Genomic DNA, 23,270 nt, shown 5'->3' on the forward strand with positions numbered 1-23,270 from the left:
TCATAATTAGTGTTTTAAAAGTAAAACATTGATTTCGTTATTTCATGAAATCCATAGTATGCAGAAGACGCTCAAAGCAAAGATTAACAGATGACTCTAATCTCTATCTTCACTGTAATATTAACAAAAGTTTAATACCAGAACTTTTTCTATAAGGGTTAAATTTGGCAAAAATGGCCGAAAATGGTGCATTTTGTAGCTCAAAATTAAGAGGTAGGGATAGCATATAGTCTTATTATTAATACTGGTATATTTTTAAAGAAGAATACTGGAAAATAAATTCCACAAACATCCATAAATATCACACACCTCATTAGGAAATTATGACTTAAATTTCTTGTGTATTATGGTCAAAACAGCAAAATTCACATAAAATCCAGTATCCGAGCACACGGACATTTGTTTTTTCTTCCATTTTTCTTTTATGGTATGAACTCCTATTTCCAAAAATCTATATGAGAAAAAAAGTTTAATAAAACAAAATTGTGGAAATAGTGAAATATTCCGATAAATGGTCGATAGGTAATTATACATCCTGTTAAATGGTGACCAAATAGTAGGATACAATGTATTCCGATAAATCTCTATCTTGACGGCAATGCGAATAAAGTATACATAATGTACATGTTTCATAATTGTCCTCTTTTTAATAATAATTAACGATTTTTTAATACATGTATACATGTAAATTCAGTCCTGCAAAAATGATTTTCAAATTCGCTCCTGATAATTTGATATATAGAGAACGCATCGATTTTTTTATATAAATATTTTTTCATGTCAAATATAAGGCATGTTTTGTTTTGCTCACGATAAAACATAAGAATATTAATCAAATAGACATAACAAGCCGGAATATAAAAACACCCGCCAAATTTGACCGGGTACCAAGTCGCATCAGCCAATCAGACGCAATGATACAAATTGATTTTCAGACGTAAGTTACGCAAAATCCTACGTCTACGTTTACACGTACGTGCAGAGTTAACGCCCTTTAGTGAAACACATCTTATGCACACGTAAGTTCGGACGTAAAGTCTACGTTTACGTCCTACGTCTACGTGTAGACTTACTGACCTTTAGTAAAACTCAGTCCTGGTCCTTCGGTTACGTCACAACTTGGATTATATTAATAATAGTCTCTTTTTCGAACAGTTCCTCAGGGTGACGTTCTAAGACCATCGGAATTTTATGTAAATAGTCTGTACCCGACATACAAATTAGCAGCATGGGAGACGCCCTAAGACCATCGTTATTTGTGTACTGTAATTAAATGCATTTCATTTTAACAAAGTTGGAAAAGATGGGTCAGCAAAACAGATAGTGGTGTTAGCCAGTGTCTTGACACAATACTGTCAATGCTTAGGAGATGTGCCCATGCATGCACCACGTCAGAATATGAAGATGCGTTACATAAACTGCAAAATTCGTCTTACAGGTCCAGCAAAAGTCGTTTTTCGAAACTGGCTCACAAAGACTTGGATGACTGAAGCAAAGGTAAGTTTAAAGACATGGATATCCTTGAGCTTAACTTTATAAGATTTTTCTTAATCCTTAATTAGGGGTAACAACCCCACCCCAAGAATTTCTTTGCTAACAGTCATTTTGTTGGATACCTCAGAAACCATCTCAATCCTAATCACTCAACAGAATGAAAAATGAACATGACCTGATAGTATTACCAAACTTTTAATTTCAGTTGACATAAAATAGTTATCAACTGATATAGCAGATACATATTCTCACCCTAATTTAGATGGAAATAGCCTCACATAATGCAAGAACATGACAATGTGTCCTTCTTCTTAATGATTTATTTAGTTTATCAATATTATTAATTCTGTAATTTTAATAGACATGGGTATGGGCAAACAGAAATGAAAAAGGTCCCTTGGTAAATACAAATAATGGCCTAGAAAGTCAAAACAAAGTCTTCAAATATCAGTTCCTGGAAAAGAAAGAACCATAATCTGTCGGGGATGATTCAACACTTCTCCAGGAATACTTACCAACCCTGATGTTACAGGAAGTCGCAATAATGATTATCTTAATCGGTATTGAAGTTTACATTTTTTTTTCATTTTACACATTTAATTTTTGTACAAGCGTTAAATGCATATTTTTTAAAGGAACCAAAATTTAGAATTTTATTGCAATCGAAAACAAATTGAAAATGAAGATAATAAGGATTTTAATTAGACTATGTAAAATGTAGCAAATATCTGCTGTAAAGGTCATCTCTATGATTAATATTACTAGTCTTTTGAAAATGTAATTTCTGTTATTATCATGAAGTCAATGGAACAATATCATCGGGTGTATATCTCTTGTTAACATGTTCATGTTTACATAGCACATTGTTTGGTAATTTTTTTAAATTACCAGTAATTATGGTCTTATAAATTAAAATTAATAATATTGGTTTTTTTTTTATTTCCAAACAGATTTTAATATTTTTTTTAATTCTATGTTGTTGGGTTTTTAGGTCACCTGAGACGAAGTCTCAAGTGACCTATTCTAATCGCCTTTTGTCCGTCGTCGTGCGTCGTCCGTCGTATGGCGATAAACAATTTACTTTTTCGACTTCTTCTCCAAAACTACTGAACCAAATTTGTTGAAATTTTGCAGAAACCTTCCACAGCCAAAGGTCAACCAAAATTGTGAATTATATGGTCCCAGCCCCCCAGGGCCCTGAGGGGTGGGGCCAAAAGGGGTCAAATAGGCTAAAACTTCAAAAATCTTCTTCTGAAATTCCAGAAATGGTAGAATCAAATACTCTTCATAGATTGAAAGGTCTTGAGGTCCTTTACAAAAATGCGAATTATATGACCCTGGGATCTCACGTTCCCCCAGGGAGGGGGTCAAGTTTGCTATAGTTTATATAGGGAAAAGACATTTTTGAGCATTATTTGGTCATTTGTAATAGGATATAAGTCAAATGTTGTCAGAATTATCAGTATGAGATGGCCATTGAATCTTATTAACAGTTTTTCCACGACTGACCCCCAGGGGCCTGAGGGGTGGGGCCAAAAGGGGTCAAAGAGGCTAAAACTTCAAAAATCTTCTTCTGAAATTCCAGAAATGGCAGAATCAAATACTCTTCATAGATTGAAAGGTCTTGAGGTTCTTTACAAAAATTGTGAATAATATGACCCTGGGGTATCACGTTTCCCCTGGGGAGGGGTCAAATTTACTATAGTTTATATAGGAAAACTCATTTTTGAGCATTATTTGGTCATGTGTAATAGAAAATGAGTCAAACTTTGATAGAATTATTAGCCTGAGATAGTATTTTAACATCATATCCATATTGGTCCTGGCCGACCCCAAGGGGCCAGAGGGTGGGGTCTAAATGGCAAAAATTTCAAAAGTCTCCTTCTGAATTTACAAATTTGATGGAACCAAATACTCTTCATAGATTGGAAGGTCTTTTTAAGGCCCTTTACAAAAATTGTGAATTTCATGGCCCTGGCATCTCAGACTTTCCCCTGATTAGGGGTCAAATCTATTTTAATTGATATTGGAAAAACACATTTATGAGCATTATTTGCTTAATTTTCAATAGGTCAAACTTGGTTAGAATTATTACCCTGTGATAGCATTTTAGCATCATATCCACATTGGTCCTGGCCAACCTCCAGGGGTAGATGGGCGGGGCCAAAAGGGGTCAAAATGACTAAAATAAGAAAAAAAATCCTCTGAATTCACAGATTTCATAGATTTGAAAAGTCAGTTATAAAATTACTGACTGGTTTCAGGGCCTGATGGGCCAATATATAGTGTTGTTTTGTGTCATAGTTCCATTCTGTCTCCGAACTCAGGTGACCGCTAAGGCCCATGGGCCTCTTGTTTTGTTTAGTTGTACAGTGCATGCGACGAGTAAGTGTATGAAGATATTGTATTGGTGCTGCTTTGTATTATCATCAGCAGCTAATATATATGTTTGCCACAGTATCTTTTTAGTATGCCTTTAGTATGCTTAGTGCTGCTTACATCCTATCATATAACAATTTCAAATCCAAAATTAATAACATTTTAGTATATTAGCTTTAATTGTTGTATATCTTAACTATGTGCTCATTTTTAACCTACATTTGAAGATGTTATTACATTTATTCAGTAAGACGACATTTTTATGGTTTTATGCTTTATGTCCTGGCGCGGCGTCCGTCGTCCCCATCGTCCGTTCGTCAACATTTCGTTTTTAAATCGCTACTAGTCATAGAGTTGTGCATGGATTGTAACCAAAGTTGGCCACAAATCATCCTTAGGGGGAAGGGGAACAGAACTTGTATAAATTTTGGCTCTGACACCCAAGGGGCAGGAGGGGCGGGGCCCAATAGGGGAAATAGAGGTAAATCCTATAAAATCGTTACTTGTCCTAGAGTTCTGCATGGATCGTAACCAAATTTAGCAAACAAACATCCTTGGGGGAAGGGGACCAGAACTTGTATAATAATCATTTTGGCTCTGACTCCCCCGGGGGCAGGAGGGGTGGGGCCCAATATGGGAAATAGAGGTAAATCTGATAAATCGCTACTTGTCCTAGAGAGTTCTGCATGGATTGAAACCAAATTTGACCAAAATATCCATGGGGGAAGGGGAATAGAGTTTGTATAAATTTTGGCTCTTACACGGAGCTTGAGGTAAAAAAGGGGCGTAGGCCCAATAGGGGGACATAGAGGTAAATCCTATTAAATCGCTACTTGTCCTAGAGTTCTGCATGGATTGCAACCAAATTTGGTCAGAAACATCCTTGGTGGAAAATGAAACAGAAACTTGTATAAAATTTTGGCTGTGATCCACCAGGGCTAAAAGGGCGGGGCCCTATAGGGGAAATAGGTAAATCCTATAAATCGCTACTGTCCTAGAGTTCTGCATGGATTGTAACCAAATTTGGCCAGAAACATCATTGTGGGAAGGGGAACAGAAACTTGTTGATTTTGGCTCTGACTTGATTGGGCCCAAAAATTAAATTTTTACATGATTTGAAACCAAATTTGACCACAAATTAGACATAAACAGGGAAGTCCTTCATTTTAAAATCGCTACCAAAGTTTGATTTAAACCAAAGGTAGGCAATATGTTTCTGATTATCTACTAATTAAGTGTTTGAATACAGTTTACGTAATAATGCCAATGTTTTCAGGTGTCTAGTCAGTCAGCTGTTGAAAAACAGTTTTACATTGTAAACTTGGATTGTGGTAATGGACTGCCAAGCTGCAACTGCCACATTTGGAGCTGGACATTGTTGCCTTGTAAACACATGTTTGGGGTCTTCGCACATAGCCAGTATTCATGGGAGGATGTAGCTGAACATTACAGGAGTTCACCCTTCTTCAACATTGATGATGTGGTAGTGAAGATTCCTGTGACTTCAGGTTCAATCCCAGAATAATTGCTTGAGGACCCAGACATCGTATCCAATGCAACAAGTGGGGAAGAAACGGGTGTTGGTGATTTGCCTCTAGCAAAGAAAACATCAATAAAACTTAAAGCACTTACCATCACATGTAGAGAAAAGTTGTCTCTCCTGCAGAATGCGACATACCTGTGTCAGCATGAAGACGCTTTGAATGCACTAATTGATGTCCTTGATATTGAGATCATCAAGATCAATAACAATTTATATAAAGATCACGGTCTGTGTGAGGAGGCACCACCACCTCAACAAAAACAAGGTGGCTGCACAGAAAAATGAAAAACCTAGCAGACTGAAACTAAACCGTTGAGGAAAAAAAACCTGTGTAGTTCAATACCATTTCGAATACCATTGATGCATCATCAACCATCATTGTTGATGGCATTGTCGAGAACAAACAACTTCAAGAGGGTATAACAGGTATCAACTTATATTGATTTAGGCTGTCGTAAAATTAACTTAATACTATAAAACAAATCAGAATAAAAAGAGGGGTAAATCTGGGGCTGTTTACAAGATAGACAACACTTTATTTAATAAGTTATATACATATCTATATTATTAGGATGAAACCTTATGATATGTTGCCTCCTTTGTTTTTTTTAACTTTTTAATATCGCAGTCATGGCTTTTCAATTTGAATCTTTAGAAATGGTAAAAGAAATGTCACACGGTGAATGGCAGAACTTGATTCAAGATGCAGATCGCACATGTTCCTTCCAATAATTGCTAAATGCTTCAAATGATGACTTATGAAACCACATGAGAAGTTAGGTCTTAATGGAACACTTTGATAAGTTCTTTTTCCACCATACATTGTATTTAGATATCGTGTTGATATTTTCAGCTCTGAATCATGTTGATCGCATTTGGGAGCAATCTAAGGAGTCCAATTATATACTAACAAAAGTATATGGATTTAATATTACTGATTTGGATATCAAATCTTTGAAAAGAGGAAAGTGGTTAACTGATCAGGTAAGTATGAAAATGTTATAAATGATAGATGTATTATTTGAAAAACATGTGATTATTATTATAAATTTTATCAAATAAGGACAATGACATACATGCATTGATTTTGGTACTTTGATATCAGCTTTTTCAATAGAATTACTACTTTAAATATGGTTAGGTTGGATTTTTTTTTTTTTAATATTTTTAAACCTTTGTTATTAATATAGGTCATGGATAGTTACCTTGCCTGTTTAGCACAAAAGGAACTGGACAAAGGAATAAAAGTCAAACATGAAGCAGTATCAACAATGACCAACATTATCAATGATACCCATGTTTGTGAATACTGGTAAAAATATGGTGTCATTATAAATTTTCGTTGGGTGAAATTCTGCACATATTTTTAAATTATAATTTCAGTCTGTTGCCAATTTCACAATAAGGTATCAATCAGATTTTTGCAGTTACGTTATGCTTTCATCATGGAAGTCACCCCCTCCTTGTTCTAATATAAAACTGTAATACAAATTTGTAGTGTTTAATCTTAAAATTTATAAGGTGTTGATCAAAACAAGTATATTTCACTGAAAATATGGTTAAATATATGATTTGTTTCTTCAGTACCGCGTCATGGAGTATGACTTTATAGTAGAAGCTTACCATCAACGAGGAGGCCACTGGGATTTAGTGGTGAGCAGTTCATAACATAATTATTGAAAAAAAAACAATTTGTACCCAAGGAAAGATATTTCATCTTCGAATAGAGTTGTCTCTCTATTGATTGTGACATCATTCCTTTGTGAGCAAAAACTACATCATTTTGTATGAATAATATGACGTAACACTCACAGTAACATGACATATCAATCAGTTCCTAATCACAAAAACAGATAAAAAATTATGTGAAGAATAAGTAGAGGATATTGCATTTCAAGTGAATTATTTTACACCCTGTTATCATATAATTAAGTATATCAACCTTACAATGTTTTGGGCAAACACATTTATTGTGAGTTAATGAAAAGTTCGCACAAGTAAATAATATCTTTTCCCATTTCATCCGATATTGGTACGTGGATATGTCATATATAGGTGATTATTTGTTTATCAGATTGTGGAACCAAAACGAGGAGCTGTGTTCTTTTAAAACCCACTAGGGGAAACTTCGTGTCAGCTAAGAAGGGCAATTAACAGCTGGAGGTAACCCATTTTCAAAACAATAATGTCCGTCATTGTTGAAGAATAAGAATTAGTAGATTAGTAGACTATGATTATAACTGTCAAGTACCAGTAATAACTAATGAGATAGATTGAAAGGTAGCAATGGAATCTCGTTTTTTTAATTGAAAAAATACCTTTACATTTAACTATCAAAACTGTGTATAAATTTTATTCATTGAGATAATTTATCATAGTTGCAGTATATTTTGACACATGAATTGGTAGGAAATGACTAAGGTCTGAGGATTTTTGTGATATATCAACCAAATAAAATTTGGACAGTTACATTGATTATTACTAAAAAAATGTACATAAATGTATATTCATGTGTAATTTTTCATATCATTTACACACATTATCTCAATAAAACTCTGATGTATAAAACATCCTGGCATTTAGAGACCAAAGATCACGCTCAACAACAAGACAGCTGCAACTGTGGAGTGTACTGTTTGATGGTAAGTCAGGGTTAAATAAATCTCAATCATGATGAATTCTGGAAAAAATATTGACCTATTTAATTTTTATGTTTCCATCTGTTTTTCCCTATTTTTAAATTTTCAATGTATGATTCGTTAAATATTCAATTGTTCAATGCAATCTCGGTAACTTAAAGCCTTCTGATGTCAGAAGTGCAACATGCTCTGCAAACTAGTTCTTGGGGAATTTTTACATATATCTTCCACTTGATGTGAAAATCAAATCCTACTGCATTTATTGCTATTTTTTATTTACTTAATTTCTGTTTGCAGAAAGACATCTGACAGGAGAAACATTGTTGGGTATCTCCAGGACTGATGTGGAATCGAAGAGAAGGGAGATTGCACGTACATTCCTGCTTTATGAAGGTAAGATAAAAAAAAACATACATTGTAGTGTAAAAGTTAATTTTCAATTCTAAGTTATTAATAAATGTTTTACTCAATTGCACTAACGGTACTCGATTTTAGAAACTGTCTACTTTGATACTCAAATATCCTTAAAGAGACACAATTGGAATACTGATGGTTTACAATTTTGTAACCGATTCTTTTGTACATTTTGCAGTATACATGGAAAAGCAGTGTCCTTGTTATGGATTTGAAACCACCAAAGAAGACCAGAACAATATTGTAGGTCCTTTTCATTGTTTGATATGACTTTCAATTTGTATTTATCTTTCAGTATTTTTTACACTTTTCTCACTTCTTATAATGAGGTCACAATGTAAATCTTAAGTCCTGTGTTAACAAAATATTATCTTTACATTGAATAAAAAAGCAAACAGATATGAGCTTATCAGTGGTTCATTTGTTTATCAAATTTCAATTTTATCTTTTCAGTTACAATGCCAAACCTGTGCCAGTCTTTCACAAAAAGAACCACTGCGTGAGAGAACAGATGGCCAATGCTGTAGGAGTTCCTTTTAGATGCAAAGTGTGCAGTCTTGTATAGAGGACACAACTATATATATGATTTATTTAAAGAATGATTTTTATTTTTTTGTTGTTTACTGGTGTGTAAACTGCATTTTTTGTACATATATTTTAAATGACGCGCGTCAGCGCGCCATGTTGAAATATCTGTACAAAAAATGCAGTTTTTACACACCAGTAAACAACACAAAATTAAAAACATTCCTTATATTTACATTTCGACCGACCATTTCATTTAAATTTAGTGTTCCGGTGAAATTAACCTTCGTTTTTTCAACGTTAAACGATTGATGGAACCGCTGAGTAATTGATGGAATCGCGAAACAGCTGGCTCCAATTTGGCGGGAACATGTGTCAAGTTCCGGGAGTAAATAAAATATAGTTCAACAATAACTTAATCGTTTTTAATCCATTTATTCCATATGTTTTCATTTTTTTTATTTTTTTAATGTTAACACAATGCGACTCATTGCATTCAAACTGATGTTGATATCGAACCCTTGTAATGGCATATATTTTAGCCTAACCGGATGCGCATTCACATAATGGCGAAAGTCAGTGTTTTGGTTTTGTGTTCTTGCGCAGCAGCCCCTCTGCGTTTACGCAAGTGTAAACGATTGCCCGGTTAGTAAGGTTATATAGGAAAGTGAAAACGAAAATGTAAATATTACTCTACATTTTGTGTTTACACTAGTCTATTTAGAAAAGTTTGTTATGCTATATGCATTTTAAAAATAAGAAATTATTTAATTATTAGTGCGATTGTACTCGTACTATTATTGTCCTTGTCGGGTGTAGAATATGTGTACATCCGCTATGCGCAGATTCCAACTGCGCACGCGATAGTCAGTGTCTTATAGCGTTTAATTGATTTCGCCATGATTTAGTGACACCAAACTTTCAAAAACATATATTTAGATATACCTGTCAGCGATAATCTACTATAAATTAACAACAGTGACATTTCAAAGTGCTAAACGCATTTGTTTTGTGTAAACTTCAAACGACGTATTATACAAACCCTTGCATCGGTCAAGATATTATAAGCATCTGATCGACTTTGGAAACTTCCGGAACAATACAATGCAATTTAGGTTTCTATAGTCAATAAAAGAAAGTGACGAAACGGATAACTTTTAGTACCAGCTACATATTTAATTTATTTCACGTCATCGTAGGTGTACGTTGCACTATCGCTTACTTAACCCTGTGACCATGGACCGCATTTGCTGCAGTTCTAATTAATATTTATAAAATTGCACAGCTTTGCGTAAGAGAAACAGAATAAAAAACACATCATAAAATATCAGTCTGAGTATGTGAGCTCTAGATCTAATGTACCCTAGAAAGGCGTTCAAGCATGACACAGGTAGGTCACCGCGTGCAGAGACTGGACGTTGTTCTAGCGGACAATTATTTTTTTAACAACGAAACAATTTGTTGTATCAATCAATAATTTCAATTAATGAAAGTAAAGGAAAGTATTTATTACAATGCACCCAACCATCTCCTTGCAATATTCCCAAGGATAATGAGCGAAAGTGATACGTACACCTGTTGCAGAGGATGATTTCATAGCGGAAATTAAGGATAGGGAGTATTTAGCGTGCACTTAATGTCTAACAGACATATTTCTAGTTAAAATGTTTATATTCATAGGGATTGGATTTCGTTTTTATGTTAACCATGCTTGTATGGAGCGATTCCTTTAAGAATATATTCTATGGGGCGCGTTACCCATAGAATATATTCTTAGAGGAATTGCTCCATACAAGCATGGTTAACATAAAAACGAAATCCAATCCCTATATTTACACTCACACGACTTTTCATTTATATTTTATGCAATAAAATCGTCATTTGAAAGTGACGTAATTATTCAATAAAACTCGGTCAAAAGTGGGAGGAGCTCACTCAATTCAACAGCGAATGATGACTCTTCACGTAAGATAAAATTATTCATCCGCGACGAAAAAAAGTTCAATAGTTTAATGTAAAATAAACATGACAAACAGAGTAAATTTTAGTGATAATTTTATTTAATCATATCAGAACTTTAAATAGGTATTAAATTTAGCTAAAAGTTAATATATAACGTTATAACATAAAGTATTTGTACTCGGCCACATGTGTGAACTCGGTGACCGTTATTGGGAAGCGATGCGAGGCTGACGCACGCTTACTCACTGGAGTTCTGAAGTTGTCAAAACACCGATGTTCAAGTAGCTAATTTTTTTTGAGAATGTCGTCTGACTTGACGATATTGCATCCTTCGGAGCCATGTGATTATATAATCTACGCTTAGATCCATCGCCATCTATAGATGGAACAACTTCACTTGTGTTCGATGGATACAATGTATTTGTGGTGACGTGTGACTGTCAACACGTGGATTACTAGCGGTGCATGTTTTATAATACACATGATTAAATTCTCAAAGAACAAAGACAAGAGAATATGTTTATAACTGACCTAGCTCTGTCAGAGGGTCTCACGCCCGTCAACCCCAAAGACTCGATCGTAGGACACAGACACAGAGGTAATGTTTACAATTGACATCCAACATTTTTAACAAAAATGAAAGCGCTGCACGTCGCCCCGGTCGGGATGTTTTTCTCGTTTCTTTATACAATTGTTAATTTAAAAATGTTTGTATCATATTTAAATATAAAACATATATGTATTGTTTACATTTTCCGCAAATTCTATGAAAAACAGCAATATACACGTAATGTTACGTCAAAATGTAAACAAAGCCATGTGTTTCTTTTAAAAAAAAAGTAGCCCCTTTACGTTGCATAGAATATTTTCATACGCAAGTTCAAAGTTCAATGTTACCATGCAGTTATGGTAAACATAATCGGCTAGGACTTACGTTTAGTGATCTGACCTAGGGGATCTGGTAACTGACAAAGGGTACAGTGTACTGCCTAGTGATCTGAATGACTGACCTAGGGGATCCACTGGACTGACTGGATACCGGTGCTGACTGGGATCCGGTAGACTAAACAAAGGGATTCAAAAAAATAGTAGAGTCTTTTTCTTCTTGTTTCTGACCTAGGGGAGATCGGTAGACTGACCTAGGGGATCCGGTAGACTGACCTAGGGGGATGACCTAGGAGATCCAGAAGACTGACCCAAGAGATACTATAGACTGACCTAGGGGATCTGGTAGACTGACCTTGGGGATACTACATATGTATATACTGACCTAGAGGATCCAGTAGACTGATCTAGGAGACCCAGTAGACTGACCTAGGGGAGATGGTAGACCGACCTAGGGGAGCCGGTAGACTGTTCTTAGGGATACTATAGACTGTCCTAGGAGATCCAGTAGACTGACCCAAGAGATAATATAGACTGACCAAGGGGATCTGGTAGACTGACCAGGGGATCCAGTAGACTGACCTAGGAGATCCAGTAGACTGACCAAGGGGATCCGGTAGACTGACCTAGGGGATCCGGTAGACTAGGTAGACCTAGGAGATATCTCTATTTATATTAAAGGGACATGAACCTAAATAAAACATGTAAATTTGAGTAAAATACATATTTAATACGTGTCAGATACCTTACTAAGTAATATATATCAGATCTATATCGATTGCTGAAGATGATGTTAAAACACCAAATAATGCAGGTTTTCTTGTTTAATTCTCCCAAACTTGACAGGGTTATCCCGCGGTTGTAAGGGAAAAGATAACTGTCTATTACGGGTGAGGAAAAGACAGTCAACACGCACTTGACAATAACGTGACGTCATAATTATATGCAGTGATCATTTTCGACGACGTCATAATTTTGATGCATTACAACGTCGCTTTAATGACGATGCTTTCAAAATGTTTCTAAACAAATGAACTTTCACGTTTGTCGTTTAAGTATGTGAGAAAAATAATCAAACATAGGTTTGTCATGTGGACAGGGATATATCGATCCTCGTGAAAGATATTGGCCGTCAAAATATTTCACTCGAGTTGAGATATCCTTGTCCACATTTCAGACCTATGCAAGATTCTATCAATCTAGATTAACAGATAATGTGTAGTTCGTTGTTTGTTCGTTTGCCGTAGTGATAATCAACTACCACACATAATTTAGAAAACGCTGAGAAAAATATGACGACCCGCTTAATGAAAATTAGTAGTCTGTTTAGAATTGCACAGGTAAATGAATCCCAGTATTAAAACGGCCCCACTGTAAAAACGGCCCCAGTCAGAACGGCATCAGTTAAAACGGCCCCGTAACAATATAAATATATGGTATTAAATTTTATATAATAATATTACATTATGTCTTGGTAATTAATACGTGTATTCATAAAATTATTTTTCATGGTAAACTATTATGTGCCAATGCATTTAGATGCATATCCATAATATATTACATATAAAATAAACAAAAAGTGGTAAATATAAAAAGTACATTTTATTTATTGAATTTTATAAATTTTATTAGAGGGTGTCTGCCAACACTGAACCTGCCTCCGCAGTTTCACGTGTTGCCCAGCTCTTGCCACGTGGATGCCCCCTCTGCAAGATTTGTTTGTTTGTTTGATTAATTAACGTCCTATTAACAGCTATGGTCATATAAGGACGGCCTCCCATGTACATGCGGTGTGTTGCGTGTATGTTGCGTGTTTTGGGAGACTGCGGTATGTTATTTAGTAGCTGTATGATGATAAGCATAGTATTAACAGCAAGCTAGTAACATTTCGGACCCTACAAATTTCTCACGTTTGTTATACAGTTGTCCCTAGACTACTTTTATTGATATATTTCGAAAAAAATTGATTCTCTGGACTTTGATTTCATATTCGACTCGCTACGTTTCACGGTTTTTGGGCCTCAAATTATCTAAGGAATAATTTTATTTTTTGTTGTTTACTGGTTCATCAACTGCATTTGATGGACATATATTTTAAAAGTTAGCGCCTCATGTTGAAATATCTGTCCAACAAATGCAGTTCACACACCAGTAAAAAACAACAAATAAAAATCATTCCTTATATCTACTTTTTAACCGACTATTTCTTTTAATTTTAATGTTCCGTTAAAATAAATCTTCGTGGCACCAATTTGTCTGCAATAAAATACGTTTAAACTAACAGAAAGTGCACAAAATATAGTGATATAATAATATTAAAAACATTACCTTTTTCATTCCATTCATGCAATATTTTTTTCAAATATTTTATTTTATGAAATATTATATTCCAATTGTTTAAAGCGAATAGTCGGGCAAAGAAGGGCTAAAATCGGTAAAATGGTGTTAATATATCCAGTATAATTTCTTATGAAGTAGAAAAATAAAATCTCCCATCAAAATCGCTCTGTATGCGAATAAATTAATATTTATTATGGGAATCCTAATGCGTCCTCACGACCGGCTATCAGTGCAGTTCAATCTGAACGCATGCGCAACATCCACCACTCTCCTTAGTAAACAAAACATGGCTACCGTCGTTTTGAACCAAAAGGTTTCCGCCAAAACAACCAACAACCAACTGACTCACCTAAAATGCGAAAGGAAAGGCAATGGAGCAGCGACAATCCCAACAAATGACTCGGTAAACATTACGATGTATGGAGAGTGTTAATACAACTTGTTATAGTGAAGAGAACAGTTCAAACGAGCACGCGGCTCCGGACCGCTACTGTACGTACCTAGGCCTACTACCCGGTACTCCCTGCTCAGCTGATTGTGAGTGAGTCTTCGTATTTTGATCATTATGTAAATAGTCCCTAGCAGTATTTTTTCATGAATGAGTGGTCACGTATGGTCACATGTTTCATACCTGTTCCCCAATCGCGTAAAACGTAACCCTGGGGTAAATAGCGGTTCTTTCGTGGGGGCCTCTTTAGGGGTAATGAATGCCCTGTATATTTATAAAATGTACCGTTGTAATGCATGTACAGTTAGAATGTAACCGCTAGTGCATTATCAAGCTAAGATTTGTTTCAATTAATCTATAATATTATGCTACCGGTCAATTCATACAGTTCTGATGTATATATTTATAGATATTTAATTTGTAAATTATTGTTCAGTACATGTTCTGGTAGTGTTATACACATACATTGTATGAAGGATTTACATTTTAGGTTAATTGGTAAAATTGTATTGTATATGTTCTGATATACACATATACATATGTACATGTAGGTTTTAGCTTGTTCTTTAGTTTGTATATTTATTACAACTGTACCTGGTTCATGTGTATATGACAAACTTTACAGAGTTGAAATGTACTGCAGCCATGTATCATTTATAATTATTCTGAATTTTTGTTGGAACCCTAGATAATGAATTTTGTATCTTTTTTGAAACAATATTTGATTCTATCAAATGCATCAGTGACACTTTGGCCTTGAGTTGAGCGTTCGTTTCTGTGAGGAAGGCTCTGGGTTCTGTCCCCTGGCCGAGACACACCAAAGTCTATAAAAGTGTTAGTTTCTGCTCCTGCTTAGCGTTCAGCATACAGGGAGTGGGACGACTGGTTCGCCCGTTGTCAGTATAATGTGACCGGGTGGGGTGTGTTGCTTGGTGTCTTCGGCGGCATGCTTCAGTGATATAACACTATAAAAAGGGCAACAGTTCCACTATACAAGAAGACACAACACGAACATACCGCAGTCTCCCAGTACACTCACCTCGCACAACATACACGCAACACACTGCATACATGGGAGGCCGTCCTTACATGACCATAGCTGTTAATAGGACGTTAATAAATCAAACAAACAAACAATCAAAACATCAGTGACACATTCTCAACTTATAAAATGTTTTCTCTAAAATAAAAAAAATAAAAAACCTGTAGAATGAACCTACATTTATTCATTTATATATATTTGAAATTGATCATTTCAATTTTTGTCATATTCAACAGATATAAAAATTGTTGGTTCTTTTTTTTCAGGCACCATGCATGCATAGTGACATGAATACAGAAAGTTCATCCCTTGGACCTGTATACATGTGCATGTACATACATACAATTAGCATCATATGAAGACTGAAGAATGTTGATTTGAGTGCTCTTGAAAGTAAACTTTACCAATATGGACCTAGAAGATCATGAACAGAACATTTAAACAGTATTAATTTATTAAATGTTCCTTTCATCTGTAATCATTAAATAAAATTATGATGCAATACTTTTTCATTGTTTAACTTTGTAGAAATATTTGTTTATATTAGTCCTCTAGATCCAGTGATTATAATTCTTGCATCCATATGCCTGCCCATTTGTTTGTCAGGGCTTGTGAGATAGCTTTTCAATTACTTTTAAAATATAAGGATTTTTTTTATATATAGCAATATAGATACCATTGTCTTAGGATTTCTAAATTCTACTTTACAAGAGAGTAGACTCAACATATAAATAAAACCATAAAACTAGCAAGTTATCTGAAATGTTACAAATCTTTTTGTCTGAACCAAATTTCACATTTATTGTCTATGTGTAACTTGTACATAGACCATTTATGTATTAATACTGTAGTAACAGTGATTACAAACACATAGACTAAAATGTAGTATGTAGTACTATGTACATCTGTCTTTGATTTGAGTTCTAAACAAAAAAAAGTGGTACCTATTGGGAAGTTGTGACTTGGGCGGGGGGTTGAAATACAGAAGAAATAGCTACACATGGAAAAAAGAAAGATATACAGTACCATATGGATTCAAAGTTGCTCCAAAATCAATGAGACTAAATAACCAAAAAAAGCCATGTAAACCCCAAATATGCAATGAACCGATCAATGATAAAGCACCCTTCCTATTCCAGTTATCTGTAGCTATTTCTTCTATATTTCAACCCCCCACTCAAGTTACAACTTCCCAACCTCATGATTTTCTGTCTTTTAGCCCCCCCCCCCCCCCCCAACACACACATTCCTGATTGATTGTCATGTTATTTCAGGTTCCTATTCAGGTATTATTCCTTAAAACCAAAAAGGGTATACACACTGTGTACTCTCAAAGGTAGGGAACCACTTCATTCAAAAATGGAATTTACAATTTCATCTTAATTTTGAAATTTTCAATTTAATTATTAATTACTGGACTATTAAAACAGTATAGAACCCCTCGGCTACAGACAAAGTACTGTGGTACACATTTCTCTTAATTAATTACTTTTCTTCCAACTCAATCATCTTTTTCTCCAGAGCACAAAAAAAAAACAGGAAACAACAGAAAAGGAAAGTAACATACATGTAGGCCTATATGTTTTCTGGAAATATATATGATGTGTTAATTCTCACAGCATAGGCCTACATGAATGTGAATAATTAAATATTATCAATGTTTGAGAGAATTTCCTAGTTGTAATTCTATAGCAGCTACATGGAATGTACGTTTACATATATACATTGTACAATACATATACATTATAAAAGTTTCTTTCCTTCCAGCTGGACATTCATGTCATCTCTCTCCAGAACTCAAATATTGTTTACAAAAAAAACCAGAGACATAGATAATTTAATTAAATCTCTGCAAAAAACTACACGAATAATTGAACACATATATTGTACTTGTAAAATATCTATGTATGAGCTAATTTATTTTCACATCTTTGACAGCTACATGCATGGAAGTTGTATGGAACGTTTTCGTGTGGTTTTAAATGGGAAATTATGTTACGATTATTTGTATTTAACCAGAGATTTAAATATCATTACTATTGAAATCTCTGATTTAACCTTCATGATTCGTTTGATGTAAAATACGACGAATGCGATGCTGCAATAATTGCCTCTTGTCGGGGCCCCATCTCTGCATCGGCCGAATATTTGTGTCGATTTCCATGTATAAAGATGCTTTTATCGAAAAATGATTACAAAGCATTGTCATTAATGTAAGAATACTTCATTTGCATCAAATGTATCATCTCAAAACAACAATTTACATACCGCATTAGTGGTTTATCACACGAAACGAAACCGACACGACCGAGAAACACATGTCCATGTTGACATTTCCACGCAGCCTCGTTTTCAAAGAGTTTGGCAATTTATATTTAGAACTGTGCTAAATTTACACGGGGCTTCCCCAAAATTTCAATGGTCAAAACTGGACACCGTAAGCAGAACTTGACCATCATTATGGTATACAATGACTTTTGGAAGGCCAAAGAACGCATTTAGACTGGTTTCCTTTGCCCGACTATTCACTTTAAAGGTAGGTTTCGCCCAACCAAATATTTTTTTTTGTCAAATCCGATAAGCGAAAAACATTTTAAAAAATACATCAATTTAATTTCTAAATGCGTATGATATTGAACAAATGTATCTTGAATACAAAATTGAAGGAAATCCTTGATTTATCACGATGTCAGGCTGACAGGATAACATTCAAATGAAGCTGCGATGGATTGTGTTGTCGAAGCTTGGCTCATGCGCATTGTTTCGCACTAAACATAAACAAAATGGGTGAATATAAGCCTGTGAAGAAAAAAATGTATCTGAATCGGCAACAAAGAGGAGGAAATTAGAATGGAATCGGTAGCACCCTAGGATATCTCTAGGGAATGAAATTCAGAGATGGCATGTAGCAATAGAAGAAACAGAAGCCACATCTCAAGCGGAACTCGCCCGATTCTATTGGGACTCATGTTGCACATGGTGAGTTAAATTTCAAAACATATGCTAGAGCACATACAGCAGCAGACTAACAACATAAATGTTTGATGTACTAAGCTAGCGAGCGTATATATATATGTAAGTAACTTGAAGTGTTCTATATATATTATGTATAAACAATCCATCGCACTTCGACTTGTTTTTTTTTTTTTTTTGACTAAACATGCCGTGACAAGACTATCACTTCTAACCGACATTTTGTTGCACGCTTCCGTTTGTTGATGCGGCCTCGTGTTGGTAAAAAAAATTACGCCATGTTCCATGTAAAGCTTGACTTCGCTCTATTTTTAGAGGAGTATTTTCCTGGTCAAGCTAGGCAATGACCACCCATATTCTTCGTTGTATGCATCGAAAATGAACTGAAGATTATATCTATGTACAGGATAAATTTCAATTTCGTATTCTTTATATACAGTATTTCATTGGGCGAGACCTACCTTTAATATTGACTATTGCTAAAATTGTTTTGAAGTTTTGACAACGTGGGGTACGACAGAGTGACCCTCTGTGTCCGTATATTCTTCATGTAGAACTCCTTAGATCGGCTTTAAAAATCAACCAAAGTGGTATTACCATAAACATTTTTTTAGTAAACCAATTTGCAGTTGACACATCACTTAAATTATCTTATAACCTAGTTTCTCTTTAAACAAGATTAAACATGTTAAAAGCTTTTACATGTCTTTCAAATAAATCCTGAAAAAAGTTATATGGATTGAGACAAGATAGGTTATGTGACAAAAACACATTCACTGAACGAAAGCCAGATAAAATAAATAGAAATATTATTATCTATTGCTTGCAATTACATGGGTGATGTATATTATATTATATTTCAGAAACTTTTTTTTATTTTAAAATTGAATTGTAAAGCAAGAAGGCCAGATTTTTGAAGAGTCATTTTCTTATATTTACGTATATGTATTTGATGATTTAGAAGGAAACATTGAAAAATAATGTCAGAGTACTACATCTTATACTTTAAATTAAGGTTATTTTGTACAAACTACATGTTTAAGCTTTGCTTGCCTACTGTATAAAGTTATGATTGGTACGAGTCTTATCAATGTATTGCATTACCAAGGATAATCATGTCGGCATTGGGTTTTTTTCTGCAATGAACATGATTTAGTAAAAATGTTACTGTATATCTACTGTTCTACTGTTCATCCTCGGATATACCGCAGTCTTCCAAAACACGCAATATGCATTGCATAGACGTTACATACATGGGAGGCCTTCCTTACATGACCATAGCTGTTAAAGTTTTATGTGCCGTATTTTGCATATACAGGAATCAAGATGAGCCTTTAATATGTTATTTAGTAACAAAAGTTACCAACATTTTGAGAATTGCAGCATTTTCAATGCATTGGTTTTGATTTTACAAGTACAAATAAGAACTGGAAATGATTTTAATGCTAACATTATTATATTCACTTCTATAGTACATAGTTTTCGCCCAGCTACGGCATAAATCACTTTAATAGGACTTTAATTAATTAAATAAACAAACAATCCTCGGAATGTTCTGTATGTGATCATGACGTCACGGTAAATAAAATTAAGTAGGTCATATTTGTTTGATATATTGTTTTGGCTATTTATTGTACTGAAGCGTGAATGCTCTTTCATTTTTTTTATTTCACGTACTTTATGAGGTGATATAGTATTGCCTTTTTGAACTGTTATGGAACCTAGAAATTAGTGAAGAGTTCAGAATTTGGAGCAGATCGTTTTCAGTGTCAGAAACATATCTTTCTGGTGTCGATTGAATATATTCTGAGAGAGAATGGAGAAATGTTTTAATTATTAGAGTAAATGTCTATATATATGTTTTTAAAAGTTGTTATTTTTGTTGAGCAAATTCCAATTTTTGTGTCGGAAATGAAGTGCGTTTTAAGAACAAATCATTTAAATTATGAACAACTATTCCATGCATTACTACTTAAAGAACGCCTTTTTTAATCTCTATTTATATAGATATTTGAACGATAATCTACTTCCCGACAAATAATCATCAACCATTTTAACCAAGTTCAAGTTCGGGATATGTGCGTCAATTTTATCAAAATCACCTAACGGCTAATCGTACAGCTAGATGTAACGCTGAATAAATAACCAATTTTGAGTTGACAGTTTATTGTAGGAATACGAAAAGCATGCAATCCGATGACGTCACACATCCGATTTTAGGAGTGGTTTGTCCTGCATCTGCATACAGCGAACGAAGAACAGCAGTATGACGTCATTCGATTAATAATGACGATAAGAACAATTTGTGACGTGACACTGAGAATAAGAAGTTCGAGTCCAAGGTGAAAATCTCGCCTAATTAGTAGTCCGGAACGTCAACTGGAATATCAATTTTATTATCCCACACAAAACATTTATAAAACGGCCTGGGAGTGGAATAACGCGACGTATTGTGTTCCCTTTTACCTATCGTCGAGTTGTTTTTAATCGGTTTTCATCGTTCTGACGTATCAAAATTATATATCCCGGTTATCACAATTATATGTTCCGGTTATCACAATTTATATATTCCGGTTCAGGTTCGTTTAGTCTATACAGGAAAAAAATCCTGAGTACACACACGCAACTAAGGCAGTTATTGTGACGTTTTCTCATCATAGTCCTCACCCAGTAAAGGTTTGACCTAAGGAGTCAGATCCGATGCATTATGGCATGCTTGTTTTCCGTTTGGGTTTATGTGCCAAGCTGCTACGTCACGGTAAACACGGCGGTGTTTCTCCGGATTGTTTAGTCTTTCACAAATACTACAAAATGCAGCGTTCCATTAAAAAAACATGTCTTCTGTTTCGTAATATTGCTTCCATTTAAAATATTCCAAATAAGCGGTCTTGTTGTTAGCTAACGTCTTCATATGTTGAGCAAGTTCTTTCACAGATTTGTAGTCGTTTTGTGTTAAGGTAGGAATGAGGGGGGTGAAATATGGTTCTGTTACTGCCATCTCGTATTACTGGCACTATTGGATGCTGCATGACACGATGTTGAGATTTTTCTGTCGTGTAATCCCAACAAAGGGCATTTTCAAATGAAAGAAAAAACTTATACTTTGAAGAACTGAAACGAAGCAATCTGGTTCAAGACTCCCTGATATATTAAAGCATGCACGATAGCGAAGATCGTTGTCACATTCCTTCAATTTAGTTCCGCATGATCCAAATATGTCAACTTGGATACCATGAGACTGTAAAAGTTTGATAAATTCATGTCTCTTGCTACGTGCTTTACAGTTACTTATAAACGCCACAGCCATCTTGTTCTTCTTAGCATAAATTTCATCCAAATCTTTCTGGTTGTATTTGGGTTTACTGCTTTTTCTAAAGTAGCCATGTTCGAGTGTAAAGTCAGCATCGCGGCGATATGACATGGTCCAGTTCACTTTATTCTTCAGGGCGTAAAAGCACTTTTTTTGGAAATAGAGTAAGTTGGACTTTCAAATTCAGTAAATATCCAAACTTGACCTGGAGTTTTCTTTGGAGGGCAGTATCGCATGGCCCTTGGCTTAAAGATAACGGCATCTACTTTGTCCATGGATATGTTTTTGTTTTTAGTTACAATACAATCGGATACCGGACAGTTTTCAAATTTCTTTCCTGTTCCCCACGTATCAACTACCCAATCATCAAACACGTGGAAGAATTCTGGATTGTAGAAGTAAATGTTCTTCTTTTTCCGAATTAAACTGTTGGCTAGATAGTGAGTCGATGTGGAATTTCCTATTGTAATATTTCTTACATATGAAATATATCCCTGATGGATTATAGAAACAGTTTCCTTTGGCGAAATGTCCAATCTATCAATGTACTTTAATAAAGCCAATCCGATGATAATGATGCTGATACATAATGTAATAGCTACAAAACGTCTGGGGGTAAATTGATGCCAAAGCGTCATTTTTCTGAAAAAAATAAGAGAACATTTGTTTATTTATTTATTTATCATTTAATGTATTTATTTATTTAAATTATTTATTTATTTATTCACTAATTCATAACATGCGTGTTTTTCTACACCTAAAATCTCGATAATAAGGAGGAATCGAAATGATTTTGATTTTACTTTTACTTTATTTTTGTCCATTTTATTTCGGGATTATTAATATAACAAGCTTATAAAACCGTTGATTGACCTCAAATTAATGTTCTTTAAATCAAGCTTTCTGAGTTTTCCTAACATTTATCTTGAAAAACATTCAACAACAGGTTTAGCCGCTATAGAATAGAATATAAACCGGCTCATTAGAATGTCGCAGCAAATGATTAAATAACTACCGTGTTCTTTTCTGTTACCACCCCCTCAAGATCCAGTAATACAGATGATATAGACCATTGGTTGTCGAGAAGCCGTAAGTGAAATCAGAGTAACGTAGTGATGAGATTGGGTAACTACCGAATCTGAAAGTGACGCAATAGAACATACCAGCAATGGCAGTGCGCTCATAAAGTACTAGTATATAATAAACTGGAGGGCGAAACTTTGGAGAGTATGGAAGGAAATCCTACTGAAATGGCAAGCCCATTCAAGTACCATTTGAATGGGTGGTCTTTGTTTAACAGGAACCAAAAAAACCAC

At 34.7% G+C, this 23,270-nt stretch overlaps 2 long non-coding RNA genes and 1 pseudogene across 3 annotated transcripts; 2 read left to right on the top strand and 1 right to left on the bottom strand.

Moving 5' to 3' along the window:
* The first annotated feature begins 7,992 nt into the window (after positions 1–7,992).
* Positions 7,993–9,010, top strand: LOC138334759 (uncharacterized). 2 transcript variants are annotated; one of them, XR_011210165.1, is made up of 4 exons: positions 7,993–8,058; positions 8,353–8,448; positions 8,648–8,712; positions 8,923–9,010. It is a non-coding gene; the product is annotated as an uncharacterized lncRNA (long non-coding RNA). The 2 variants fall into 2 exon arrangements; XR_011210164.1 differs by lacking the exon at positions 7,993–8,058 and having other exon boundaries at positions 8,344–8,448.
* Positions 9,011–14,244: 5,234 nt separating this feature from the next.
* Positions 14,245–16,178, top strand: LOC138335815 (uncharacterized). Its single transcript, XR_011210332.1, has 2 exons — positions 14,245–14,722; positions 15,938–16,178. It is a non-coding gene; the product is annotated as an uncharacterized lncRNA (long non-coding RNA).
* Positions 16,179–21,327: 5,149 nt separating this feature from the next.
* On the bottom strand, positions 21,328–22,592 carry LOC138334590 (4-galactosyl-N-acetylglucosaminide 3-alpha-L-fucosyltransferase FUT6-like; annotated as a pseudogene).
* Positions 22,593–23,270: the final 678 nt, after the last annotated feature.

Source organism: Argopecten irradians, chromosome 11, assembly GCF_041381155.1.
Source record: "Argopecten irradians isolate NY chromosome 11, Ai_NY, whole genome shotgun sequence".
Classification (NCBI taxonomy): Eukaryota; Metazoa; Mollusca; class Bivalvia; order Pectinida; family Pectinidae; genus Argopecten; species Argopecten irradians.